Consider the following 12,283-nt stretch of genomic DNA (forward strand, 5'->3'; position numbering starts at 1 on the left):
TTATGGATTTGTCTGTGATTTTTTTTAAGTAACTGTCTTCCCATATGGTCTGGCGTTTAGGATTCCTGGTTTTCGCCCGGGTTGAACTCCCAGTATGGGAAAGAACATCTTGTCATTTGGGATGCACTTGTGTAAGAACAGATACCACATTTTAACTGGCAGCAGAATCACACAACACAACAATATTCCCTCAGCAACAGCAAATGTGACATGTTTTGTAGATTCATAATTTACAAGACTTTTTAAACATTGAATACACTTCAAGTTTGCATTTCTTGCTCTGCAGTAAAATTCATGCAACAACAGGAGGATCAAATTAAGATATGCATCTGAAACAGAAAACCAAGGAACCTTGTTGTTGACAGACGCAATGACTGTGTACACTGGTCTAGCTGTGACCTGACTTCAGCTTAGACGTGGGGCCAGTGGCACAATGGATAACGTGTCTGACTACGGATCAGAAGATTCTAGGTTCGACTCCTGGCTGGCTCGATACTTAATTTAATTGATTGAAATCAAGCCGGGATTGACACTGAATACTTTTCAGTGCTTCTGGCTGTTCTCACTTCAAACTCATTTTAGACTGATTTCATCTGGACATTCCCCAACATCTCAGAGAAAAAAAGATGTAGCTTTTAATCCAACAGGCATAATGTCAATATTTAAAGATTTGTCTGTGATGTGTATTTTAAGTATGTGTCATATGGTCTAGTGGTTAGGATTCCTGGTTTTCACCCAGGTGGCCCGGATTCAACTCCTGGTATGGGAAAGAATATCTTGTCGTTTGGGATGCACTTGTGTAACAACAGATACTGCATTTTAACTGGCAGCAGTTTCACACAACACAACAATATTCCCTCAGCAACAGGAAATGTGACATGTTATGTAGATTCAAATTATACAAGGCTTTTTAAACGTTGAATACACTTCATGGCTGCATTTCTTGCTCTGCAGTAAAATTCATGCAACAACAGGAGGATCAAATTAAGATTTGCATCTGTAACAGAAATCCCAAGGAACCTTGTCGGTGACAGAAGCTATGACTGTGTACACTGGCCTAGGTGTGTCCTGACTTCAGCTTGGCTGTGCGGCCAGTGGCGCAATGGATAAAGTGTCTGATAACAGGTCAGAAGATTGAATATTTGACTCCTGTTTGGCTCAAAACTAGATTTATTTGACCAAAATCAAGCTGGGAAAAATACTGTATACTTTTCATTGTGTCTGGCAGTTCTCGATTCAAACACATTTTAGACTGATTTTATATGGGACTTTTCTCCAACATCGCTGAGAAAAAAGATGGAGCTTGTAATTACAACAAGCATCATTTCAACGTTTATGGATTTGTCTGTGATGTTTTTTTAAAGTAACTGTCTTCCCATATGGTCTGGCTTTTAGGATTCCTGGTTTTCGCCCGGGTTGAACTCCCAGTATGGGAAAGAACATCTTGTCATTTGGGATGCACTTGTGTAAGAACAGATACCACATTTTAACTGGCAGCACAATCACACAACACAACAATATTCCCTCAGCAACAGCAAATGTGACATGTTTTGTAGATTCATAATTTACAAGACTTTTTAAACATTGAATACACTTCAAGTTTGCATTTCTTGCTCTTCAGTAAAATTCATGCAACAACAGGAGGATCAAATTAAGATATGCATCTGAAACAGAAAACCAAGGAACCTTGTTGTTGACAGACACAATGACTGTGTACACTGGACTGTGTACACTGTGTACACTGTGACTTGACTTCAGCTTAGACGTGGGGCCAGTGGCGCAATGGATAACGTGTCTGACTACGGATCAGAAGATTCTACGTTCGACTCCTGGCTGGTTCGATACTTAATTTAATTTATTGAAATCAAGCCGGGATTGATACTGTATACTTTTCAGTGCTTCTGGCTGTTCTCACTTCAAACTCATTTTAGACTGATTTCATCTGGACATTCCCCAACATCTCAGAGAAAAAAAGATGTAGCTTTTAATCCAACAGGCATATTGTCAACATTTAAAGATTTGTCTGTGATGTGTATTTTAAGTATGTGTCTTCCCATATGGTCTAGTGGTTAGGATTCCTGGTTTCACCCAGGTGGCCCGGGTTCAACTCCCGGTATGGGAAAGAATATCTTGTTGATTGGGATGCACTTGTGTAACAACAGATACTGCATTTTAACTGGCAGCAGTTTCACACAACACAACAATATTCCCTCAGCAACAGGAAATGTGACATGTTATGTAGATTCAAATTATACAAGGCATTTTAAACGTTGAATACACTTCATTGCTGCATTTCTTGCTCTGCAGTAAAATTCATGCAACAACAGGAGGATCAAATTAAGATTTGCATCTGTAACAGAAATCCCAAGGAACCTTGTCGGTGACAGAAGCTATGACTGTGTACACTGGCCTAGGTGTGTCCTGACTTCAGCTTGGCTGTGCGGCCAGTGGCGGAATGGATAAAGTGTCTGATAACAGGTCAGAAGATTGAATATTTGACTCCTGTTTGGCTCAAAACTAGATTTATTTGACCAAAATCAAGCTGGGAAAAATACTGTATACTTTTCATTGTGTCTGGCAGTTCTCGATTCAAACACATTTTAGACTGATTTTTATATGGGACTTTTCTCCAACATCTCTGAGAAAAAGATGGAGCTTGTAATTACAACTTGCATCATTTCAACGTTTATGGATTTGTCTGTGATGTTTTTTTTAAGTAACTGTCTTCCCATATGGTCTGGCGTTTAGGATTCCTGGTTTTCGCCCGGGTTGAACTCCAGTATGGGAAAGAACATCTTGTCATTTGGGATGCACTTGTGTAAGAAAAAATACCACATTTTAACTGGCAGCAGAAATCACACAACACAACAATATTCCCTCAGCAACAGCAAATGTGACATGTATTGTAGATTCGTAATCTACAAGACTTTTAAACATTGAATACACTTCAAGTTTGCATTTCTTGCTCTGCAGTAAAATTCATGCAACAACAGGAGGATCAAATGAAGATATGCATCTGAAACAGAAAACCAAGGAACCTTGTTGTTGACAGACGCAATGACTGTGTACACTGGTCTAGTTGTGACCTGACTTCAGCTTAGACGTGGGGCCAGTGGCGCAATGGATAACGTGTCTGACTACGGATCAGAAGATTCTAGGTTCGACTCCTGGCTGGCTCGATACTTAATTTAATTGATTGAAATCAAGCCGGGATTGACACTGAATACTTTTCAGTGCTTCTGGCTGTTCTCACTTCAACCTCATTTTAGACTGATTTCATCTGGACATTCCCCAACATCTCAGAGAAAAAAAGATGTAGCTTTTAATCCAACAGGCATAATGTCAACATTTAAAGATTTGTCTGTGATGTGTATTTTAAGTATGTGTCTTCCCATATGGTCTAGTGGTTGGTCCTGGTTTTCACCCAGGTGGCCCGGGTTCAACTCCCGGTATGGGAAAGAATTTCGTGTCGTTTGGGATGCACTTGTGTAACAACAGATACTGCATTTTAACTGACAGCAGTTTCACACAACACAACAATATTCCCTCAGCAACAGGAAATGTGACATGTTATGTAGATTCAAATTATACAAGTCATTTTAAACGTTGAATACACTTCATTGCTGCATTTCTTGCTCTGCAGTAAAATTCATGCAACAACAGGAGGATCAAATTAAGATTTGCATCTGTAACAGAAATCCAAGGAACCTTGTCGGTGACAGAAGCTATGACTGTGTACACTGGCCTAGGTGTGTCCTGACTTCAGCTTGGCTGTGCGGCCACTGGCGCAATGGATAACGTGTCTGATAACAGGTCAGAAGATTGAATATTTGACTCCTGTTTGGCTCAAAACTATATTTATTTGACCAAAATCAAGCTGGGAAAAATACTGTATACTTTTCATTGTGTCTGGCAGTTCTCGATTCAAACACATTTTAGACTGATTTTATATGGGACTTTTCTCCAACATCTCTGAGAAAAAGATGGAGCTTGTAATTACAACTTGCATCATTTCAACGTTTATGGATTTGTCTGTGATTTTTTTTAAGTAACTGTCTTCCCATATGGTCTGGCGTTTAGGATTCCTGGTTTTCGCCGCCCGGGTTGAACTCCCAGTATGGGAAAGAACATCTTGTCATTTGGGATGCACTTGTGTAAGAACAGATACCACATTTTAACTGGCAGCAGAATCACACAACACAACAATATTCCCTCAGCAACAGCAAATGTGACATGTTTTGTAGATTCATAATTTACAAGACTTTTTAAACATTGAATACACTTCAAGTTTGCATTTCTTGCTCTGCAGTAAAAATTCATGCAACAACAGGAGGATCAAATTAAGATATGCATCTGAAACAGAAAACCAAGGAACCTTGTTGTTGACAGACGCAATGACTGTGTACACTGGTCTAGCTGTGACCTGACTTCAGCTTAGACGTGGGGCCAGTGGCGCAATGGATAACGTGTCTGACTACGGATCAGAAGATTCTAGGTTCGACTCCTGGCTGGCTCGATACTTAATTTAATTGATTGAAATCAATCCGGTTGATACTGTATACTTTTCAGTGCTTCTGGCTGTTCTCACTTCAAACTCATTTTAGACTGATTTCATCTGGACATTCCCCAACATCTCAGAGAAAAAAGATGTAGCTTTTAATCCAACAGGCATAATGTCAACATTTAAAGATTTGTCCTGTGATGTGTATTTAAAGTATGTGTCTTCCCATATGGTCTAGTGGTTAGGTTCCTGGTTTTCACCCAGGTGGCCCGGGTTCAACTCCCGGTATGGGAAAGAATATCTTGTCGTTTGGGATGCACTTGTGTAACAACAGATACTTGCATTTTAACTGGCAGCAGTTTCACACAACACAACAATATTCCCTCAGCAACAGGAAATGTGACATGTTATGTAATTCAAATTATACAAGGATTTAAACGTTGAATACACTTCATGCTGCATTTCTTGCTCTGCAGTAAAATTCATGCAACAACAGGAGGATCAATTAAGATTTGCATCTGTAACAGAATCCCAAGGAACCTTGTCGTGACAGAAGCTATGACTGTGTACACTGGCCTAGTGTGTCCTGACTTCAGCTTGGCTGTGCGGCCAGTGGCGCAATGGATAACGTGTCTGATACAGGTCAGAAGATTGAATATTTGACTCCTGTTTGGCTCAAAACTAGATTTATTTGACCAAATCAAGCTGGGAAAATATGTATACTTTTCATTGTGTCTGGCAGTTCTCGATTCAAACACATTTTAGACTGATTTTATATGGGACTTTTCTCCACATCTCTGAGAAAAAGATGGAGCTTGTAATTACAACAAGCTCATTTCAACGTTTATGGATTTGTCTGTGATGTTTTTTTTAAATAACTGTCTTCCCATATGGTCTGGAGTTTAGGATTCCTGGTTTTCGCCCGGGTTGAACTCCAGTATGGGAAAGAACATCTTGTCATTTGGGATGCACTTGTGTAAGAACAGATACCACATTTTAACTGGCACAAATCACACAACACAACAATATTCCCTCAGCAACAGCAAATGTGACATGTTTTGTAGATTCATAATTACAAGACTTTTTTTAAACATTGAATACACTTCAAGTTTGCATTTCTTGCTCTGCAGTAAAATTCATGCAACAACAGGAGGATCAAATTAAGATATGCATCTGAAACAGAAAACCAAGGACCTTGTTGTTGACAGACACAATGACTGTGTACACTGGTCTAGCTGTGACCTGACTTCAGCTTAGACGTGGGGCCAGTGGCGCAATGGATAACGTGTCTGACTACGGATCAGAAGATTCTAGGTTCGACTCCTGCTGGCTCGATACTTATTTAATTGATTGAAATCACCGGCATTGATACTGTATACTTTTCAGTGCTTCTGGCTGTTCTCACTTCAAACTCATTTTAGACTGATTTCATCTGGACATTCCCAACATCTCAGAGAAAAAAAGATGTAGCTTTTAATCCAACAGGCATAATGTCAACATTTAAGATTTGTCTGTGATGTGTATTTTAAGTATGTGGTCTTCCATATGGTCTAGCGTTAGGATTCCTGGTTTTCACCCAGGTGTGCCCGGGTTCAACTCCCGGTATGGGAAAGAAATCTTGTCGTTTGGGATGCACTTGTGTAACAACAGATACTGCATTTTAACTGGCAGCAGTTTCACACAACACAACAATATTCCCTCAGCAACAGGAAATGTGACATGTTTGTAGATTCAAATTATACAAGGCATTTTAAACGTTGAATACACTTCATTGCTGCATTTCTTGCTCTGCAGTAAAATTCATGCAACAACAGGAGGATCAATTAAGATTTGCATCTGTAACAGAATCCCAAGGAACCTTGTCGGTGACAGAAGCTATGACTGTGTACACTGGCCTAGGGTGTCCTGACTTCAGCTTGGCTGTGCGGCCAGTGGCGCAATGGATAACGTGTCTGATAACAGGTCGAAGATTGAATATTTGACTCCTGTTTGGCTCAAAACTAGATTTATTTGACCAAAATCAAGCTGGGAAAAATACTGTATACTTTTCATTGTGTCTGGCAGTTCTCGATTCAAACACATTTTAGACTGATTTTATATGGGCTTTTCTCCAACATCTCTGAGAAAAAGATGGAGCTTGTATTACAACAAGCATATTTCATTTCAACGTTTATGATTTGTCTGTGATGTTTTTTTTAAGTAACTGTCTTCCCATATGGTCTGGCTTTTAGGATTCCTGGTTTTCGCCCGGGTTGAACTCCCAGTATGGGAAAGAACATCTTGTCATTTGGGATGCACTTGTGTAAGAACAGATACCACATTTTAACTGGCAGCAGAATCACACAACACAACAATATTCCCTCAGCAACAGCAATGTGACATGTTTTTGTAGATTCATAATTTACAAGACTTTTTAAACATTGAATACACTTCAAGTTTGCATTTCTTGCTCTTCAGTAAAATTCATGCAACAACAGGAGGATCAAAAGATATGCATCTGAAACAGAAAACCAAGGAACCTTGTTGTTGACAGACACAATGACTGTGTACACTGGTCTAGCTGTGACCTGACTTCAGCTTAGACGTGGTGCCAGTGGCGCAATGGATAACGTGTCTGACTACGGATCAGAAGATTCTAGGTTCGACTCCTGGTGGCTCAATACTTAATTTAATTGATTGAAATCAAGCCGGATTGATACTGTATACTTTTCAGTGCTTCTGGCTGTTCTCACTTCAAAAACTCATTTTAGACTGATTTCATCTGGACATTCCCCAACATCTCAGAGAAAAAAAGATGTAGCTTTTAATCCAAGGCATAATGTCAACATTTAAGATTTGTCTGTGATGTGTATTTTAAGTATGTGTCTTCCCATATGGTCTAGCGGTTAGGATTCCTGGTTTTCACCCAGGTGCCCGGGTTCAACTCCGGTATGGGAAAGAATATCTTGTCGTTTGGGATGCACTTGTGTAACAACAGATACTGCATTTTAACTGGCAGCAGTTTCACACACACACAATATTCCCTCAGCAACAGGAAATGTGACATGTTATGTAGATTCAAATTATACAAGGCTTTTAACGTTGAATACACTTCATTGCTGCATTTCTTGCTCTGCAGTAAAATTCATGCAACAACAGGAGGATCAAATTAAGATTTGCATCTGTAACAGAAATCCCAAGAACCTTGTCGGTGACAGAAGCTATGACTGTGTACACTGGCCTAGGTGTGTCCTGACTTCAGCTTGGCTGTGCGGCCAGTGGCGCAATGGATACGTGTCTGATAACAGGTCAAAGATTGAATTTGACTCCTGTTTGGCTCAAAACTAGATTTATTTGACCAAAATCAGCTGGGAAAAATACTGTAACTTTTCATTGTGTCTGGCAGTTCTCGATTCAACACATTTTAGACTGATTTTATATGGGACTTTTCTCCAACATCGCTGAGAAAAAGATGGAGCTTGTAATTACAACAGCATCATTTCAACGTTTATGGATTTGTCTGTGATGTTTTTTTAAAGTAACTGTCTTCCCATATGGTCTGGCTTTTAGGATTCCTGGTTTTCGCCCGGGTTTGAACTCCCAGTATGGAAGAACATCTTGTCATTTGGGATGCACTTGTGTAAGAACAGATACCACATTTTAACTGGCAGCAGAATCACACAACACAACAATATTCCCTCAGCAACAGCAATGTGACATGTTTTGTAGATTCATAATTTACAAGACTTTTTAAACATTGAATACACTTCAAGTTTGCATTTCTTGCTCTTCAGTAAAATTCATGCAACAACAGGAGGATCAAATTAGATATCATCTGAAACAGAAACCAGGAACCTTGTTGTTGACAGACACAATGACTGTGTACACTGGTCTAGCTGTGACCTGACTTCAGCTTAGACGTGGGGCCAGTGGCGCAATGGATAACGTGTCTGACTACGGATCAGAAGATTCTAGTTCGACTCCTGGCTGGCTCGATACTTAATTTAATTGATTGAAATCAAGCCGGGTTGATACTGTATACTTTCAGTGCTTCTGGCTGTTCTCACTTCAAACTCATTTTAGACTGATTTCATCTGGACATTCCCCAACATCTCAGAGAAAAAAAGATGTAGCTTTTAATCCAACAGGCATAATGTCAACATTTAAAGATTTTGTCTGTGATGTGTATTTTAAGTATGTGTCTTCCCATATGGTCTAGCGGTTAGGATTCCTGGTTTTCACCCAGGTGGCCCGGGTTCAACTCCCGTATGGGAAGAATATCTTGTCGTTTTGGATGCACTTGTGTAACAACAGATACTGCATTTAACTGGCAGCAGTTTCACACAACACAACAATATTCCCTCAGCAACAGGAAATGTGACATGTTATGTAGATTCAAATTATACAAGGCATTTTTAAACGTTGAATACACTTCATTGCTGCATTTCTTGCTCTGCAGTAAAATTCATGCAACAACAGGAGGATCAAATTAAGATTTGCATCTGTAACAGAAATCCCAAGGAACCTTGTCGGTGACAGAACTATGACTGTGTACACTGGCCTAGGTGTGTCCTGACTTCAGCTTGGCTGTGCGGCCAGTGGCGCAATGGATAACGTGTCTGATAACAGGTCAGAAGATTGAATATTTGACTCCTGTTTGGCTCAAAACTATTTATTTGACCAAAATCAAGCTGGGAAAAATACTGTATACTTTTCATTGTGTCTGGCAGTTCTCGATTCAAACACATTTTAGACTGATTTTATATGGACTTTTCTCCAACATCGCTGAGAAAAAGATGGAGCTTGTAATTACAACAAGCATCATTTCAACGTTTATGGATTTGTCTGTGATGTTTTTTTTAAGTAACTGTCTTCCCATATGGTCTGGCTTTAGGATTTCTGGTTTTCGCCCGGGTTGAACTCCCAGTATGGGAAAGACATCTTGTCATTGGGATGCACTTGTGTAAGAACAGATACCACATTTTAACTGGCAGCAGAATCACACAACACAACAATATTCCCTCAGCAACAGCAAATGTGACATGTTTTTGTAGATTCATAATTTACAAGACTTTTTAAACATTGAATACACTTCAAGTTTGCATTTCTTGCTCTTCAGTAAAATTCATGCAACACAGGAGGATCAAATTAAGATATGCATCTGAAACAGAAACCAAGGAACCTTGTTGTTGACAGACGCAATGACTGTGTACACTGGTCTAGCTGTGACCTGACTTCAGCTTAGACGTGGGCCAGTGGCGCAATGGATAACGTGTCTGACTACGGATCAGAAGATTCTAGGTTCGACTCCTGGCTGGCTCGATACTTAATTTATTTGAAATCAAGCCGGGATTGATACTGTATACTTTTCAGTGCTTCTGGCTGTTCTCACTTCAAACTCATTTTAGACTGATTTCATCTGGACATTCCCCAACATCTCAGAGAAAAAAAGATTAGCTTTTATCCCAAAGGCATAATGTCAACATTTAAAGATTTGTCTGTGATGTGTATTTTAAGTATGTGTCTTCCCATATGGTCTAGCGGTTAGGATTCCTGGTTTTCCACCCAGGTGGCCCGGTTCACTCCCGGTATGGGAAGAATATCTTGTCGTTTGGGATGCACTTGTGTAACAACAGATACTGCATTTTAACTGGCAGCAGTTTCACACAACACAACAATATTCCCTCAGCAACAGGAAATGTGACATGTTATGTAGATTCAAATTATACAAGGCATTTTAAACGTTGAATACACTTCATGGCTGCATTTCTTGCTCTGCAGTAAAATTCATGCAACAACAGGAGGATCAAATTAAGATTTGCATCTGTAACAGAAATCCCAAGGAACCTTGTCGGTGACAGAAGCTATGACTGTGTACACTGGCCTAGGTGTGTCCTGACTTCAGCTTGGCTGTGCGGCCAGTGGCGCAATGGATAACGTGTCTGATACAGGTCAGAAGATTGAATATTTGACTCCTGTTTGGCTCAAAACTAGATTTATTTGACCAAAATCAAGCTGGGAAAAATACTGTATACTTTTCATTGTGTCTGGCAGTTCTCGATTCAAACACATTTTAGACTGATTTTTATGGGACTTTTCTCCAACATCGCTGAGAAAAAGATGGAGCTTGTAATTACAACAACATCATTTCAACGTTTATGGATTTGTCTGTGATGTTTTTTTTAAGTAACTGTCTTCCCATATGGTCTGGCTTTAGGATTTCTGGTTTTCGCCCGGGTTGAACTCCCAGTATGGAAAGAACATCTTGTCATTGTGGATGCACTTGTGTAAGAACAGATACCACATTTTAACTGGCAGCAGAATCACACAACACAACAATATTCCTCAGCAACAGCAATGTGACATGTTTTGTAGATTCATAATTTACAAGACTTTTTAAACATTGAATACACTTCAAGTTTGCATTTCTTGCTCTTCAGTAAAATTCATGCAACAACAGGAGGATCAAATTAATATGCATCTGAAACAGAAAACCAAGGAACCTGTTGTTGACAGACACAATGACTGTGTACACTGGTCTAGCTGTGACCTGACTTCAGCTTAGACGTGGGGCCAGTGGCGCAATGGATAACGTGTCTGACTACGGATCAGAAGATTCTAGGTTCGACTCCTGGCTGGCTCGATACTTAATTTAATTGATTGAATCAAGCCGGGATTGATACTGTATACTTTTCAGTGCTTCTGGCTGTTCTCACTTCAAACTCATTTTAGACTGATTTCATCTGGACATTCCCCAACATCTCAGAGAAAAAAAGATGTAGCTTTTAATCCAAAGGCATAATGTCAACATTTAAAGATTTGTCTGTGATGTGTATTTTAAGTATGTGTCTTCCCATATGGTCTAGCGGTTAGGATTCCTGGTTTTCACCCAGGTGGCCCGGGTTCAACTCCGGTATGGGAAGAATATCTTGTTGTTTGGGATGCACTTGTGTAACAACAGATACTGCATTTAACTGGCAGCAGTTTCACACAACACAACAATATTCCCTCAGCAACAGGAAATGTGACATGTTATGTAGATTCAAATTATACAAGGCATTTTAAACGTTGAATACACTTCATGGCTGCATTTCTTGCTCTGCAGTAAAATTCATGCAACAACAGGAGGATCAAATTAAGATTTTGCATCTGTAACAGAAATCCAAGGAACCTTGTCGGTGACAGAAGCTATGACTGTGTACACTGGCCTAGGTGTGTCCTGACTTCAGCTTGGCTGTGCGGCCAGTGGCGCAATGGATAACGTGTCTGATAACAGGTCAGAAGATTGAATATTTGACTCCTGTTTGGCTCAAAACTAGATTTATTTGACCAAAATCAAGCTGGGAAAAATACTGTATACTTTTCATTGTGTCTGGCAGTTCTCGATTCAAACACATTTTAGACTGATTTTATATGGGACTTTTCTCCAACATCTCTGAGAAAAAAGATGGAGCTTGTAATACAACAAGCATAATGTCAACGTTTATGGATTTGTCTGTGATGTTTTTTTAAGTAACTGTCTTCCATATGGTCCTGGCTTTTAGGATTCCTGGTTTTCGCCCGGTTGAACTCCCAGTATGGGAAAGAACATCTTGTCATTTGGGATGCACTTGTGTAAGAACAGATACCACATTTTAACTGGCAGCAGAATCACACAACACAACAATATTCCCTCAGCAACAGCAAATGTGACATGTTTTGTAGATTCATAATTTACAAGACTTTTAAACATTGAATACACTTCAAGTTTGCATTTCTTGCTCTTCAGTAAAATTCATGCAACAACAGGAGGATCAAATTAAG

General features: G+C 39.6%; 7 non-coding genes across 7 annotated transcripts; all 7 read left to right on the plus strand.

Moving 5' to 3' along the window:
• The first annotated feature begins 419 nt into the window (after nt 1–419).
• trnar-acg lies at nt 420–492 on the plus strand. Its single transcript has one exon. It is a non-coding gene; the product is annotated as a tRNA-Arg (tRNA).
• A 2,614-nt stretch (nt 493–3,106) lies between these two features.
• On the plus strand, nt 3,107–3,179 carry trnar-acg. The gene has a single exon. It is a non-coding gene; the product is annotated as a tRNA-Arg (tRNA).
• Nucleotides 3,180–4,443: 1,264 nt separating this feature from the next.
• On the plus strand, nt 4,444–4,516 carry trnar-acg. The gene has a single exon. It is a non-coding gene; the product is annotated as a tRNA-Arg (tRNA).
• A 208-nt stretch (nt 4,517–4,724) lies between these two features.
• trnae-uuc lies at nt 4,725–4,795 on the plus strand. Its single transcript has one exon. It is a non-coding gene; the product is annotated as a tRNA-Glu (tRNA).
• A 4,934-nt stretch (nt 4,796–9,729) lies between these two features.
• trnar-acg lies at nt 9,730–9,802 on the plus strand. The gene has a single exon. It is a non-coding gene; the product is annotated as a tRNA-Arg (tRNA).
• A 1,248-nt stretch (nt 9,803–11,050) lies between these two features.
• On the plus strand, nt 11,051–11,123 carry trnar-acg. The gene has a single exon. It is a non-coding gene; the product is annotated as a tRNA-Arg (tRNA).
• Nucleotides 11,124–11,331: 208 nt separating this feature from the next.
• trnae-uuc lies at nt 11,332–11,402 on the plus strand. The gene has a single exon. It is a non-coding gene; the product is annotated as a tRNA-Glu (tRNA).
• Nucleotides 11,403–12,283: the final 881 nt, after the last annotated feature.

Source organism: Oncorhynchus mykiss, unplaced genomic scaffold (assembly GCF_013265735.2).
Source record: "Oncorhynchus mykiss isolate Arlee unplaced genomic scaffold, USDA_OmykA_1.1 un_scaffold_545, whole genome shotgun sequence".
NCBI lineage: Eukaryota > Metazoa > Chordata > Actinopteri > Salmoniformes > Salmonidae > Oncorhynchus > Oncorhynchus mykiss.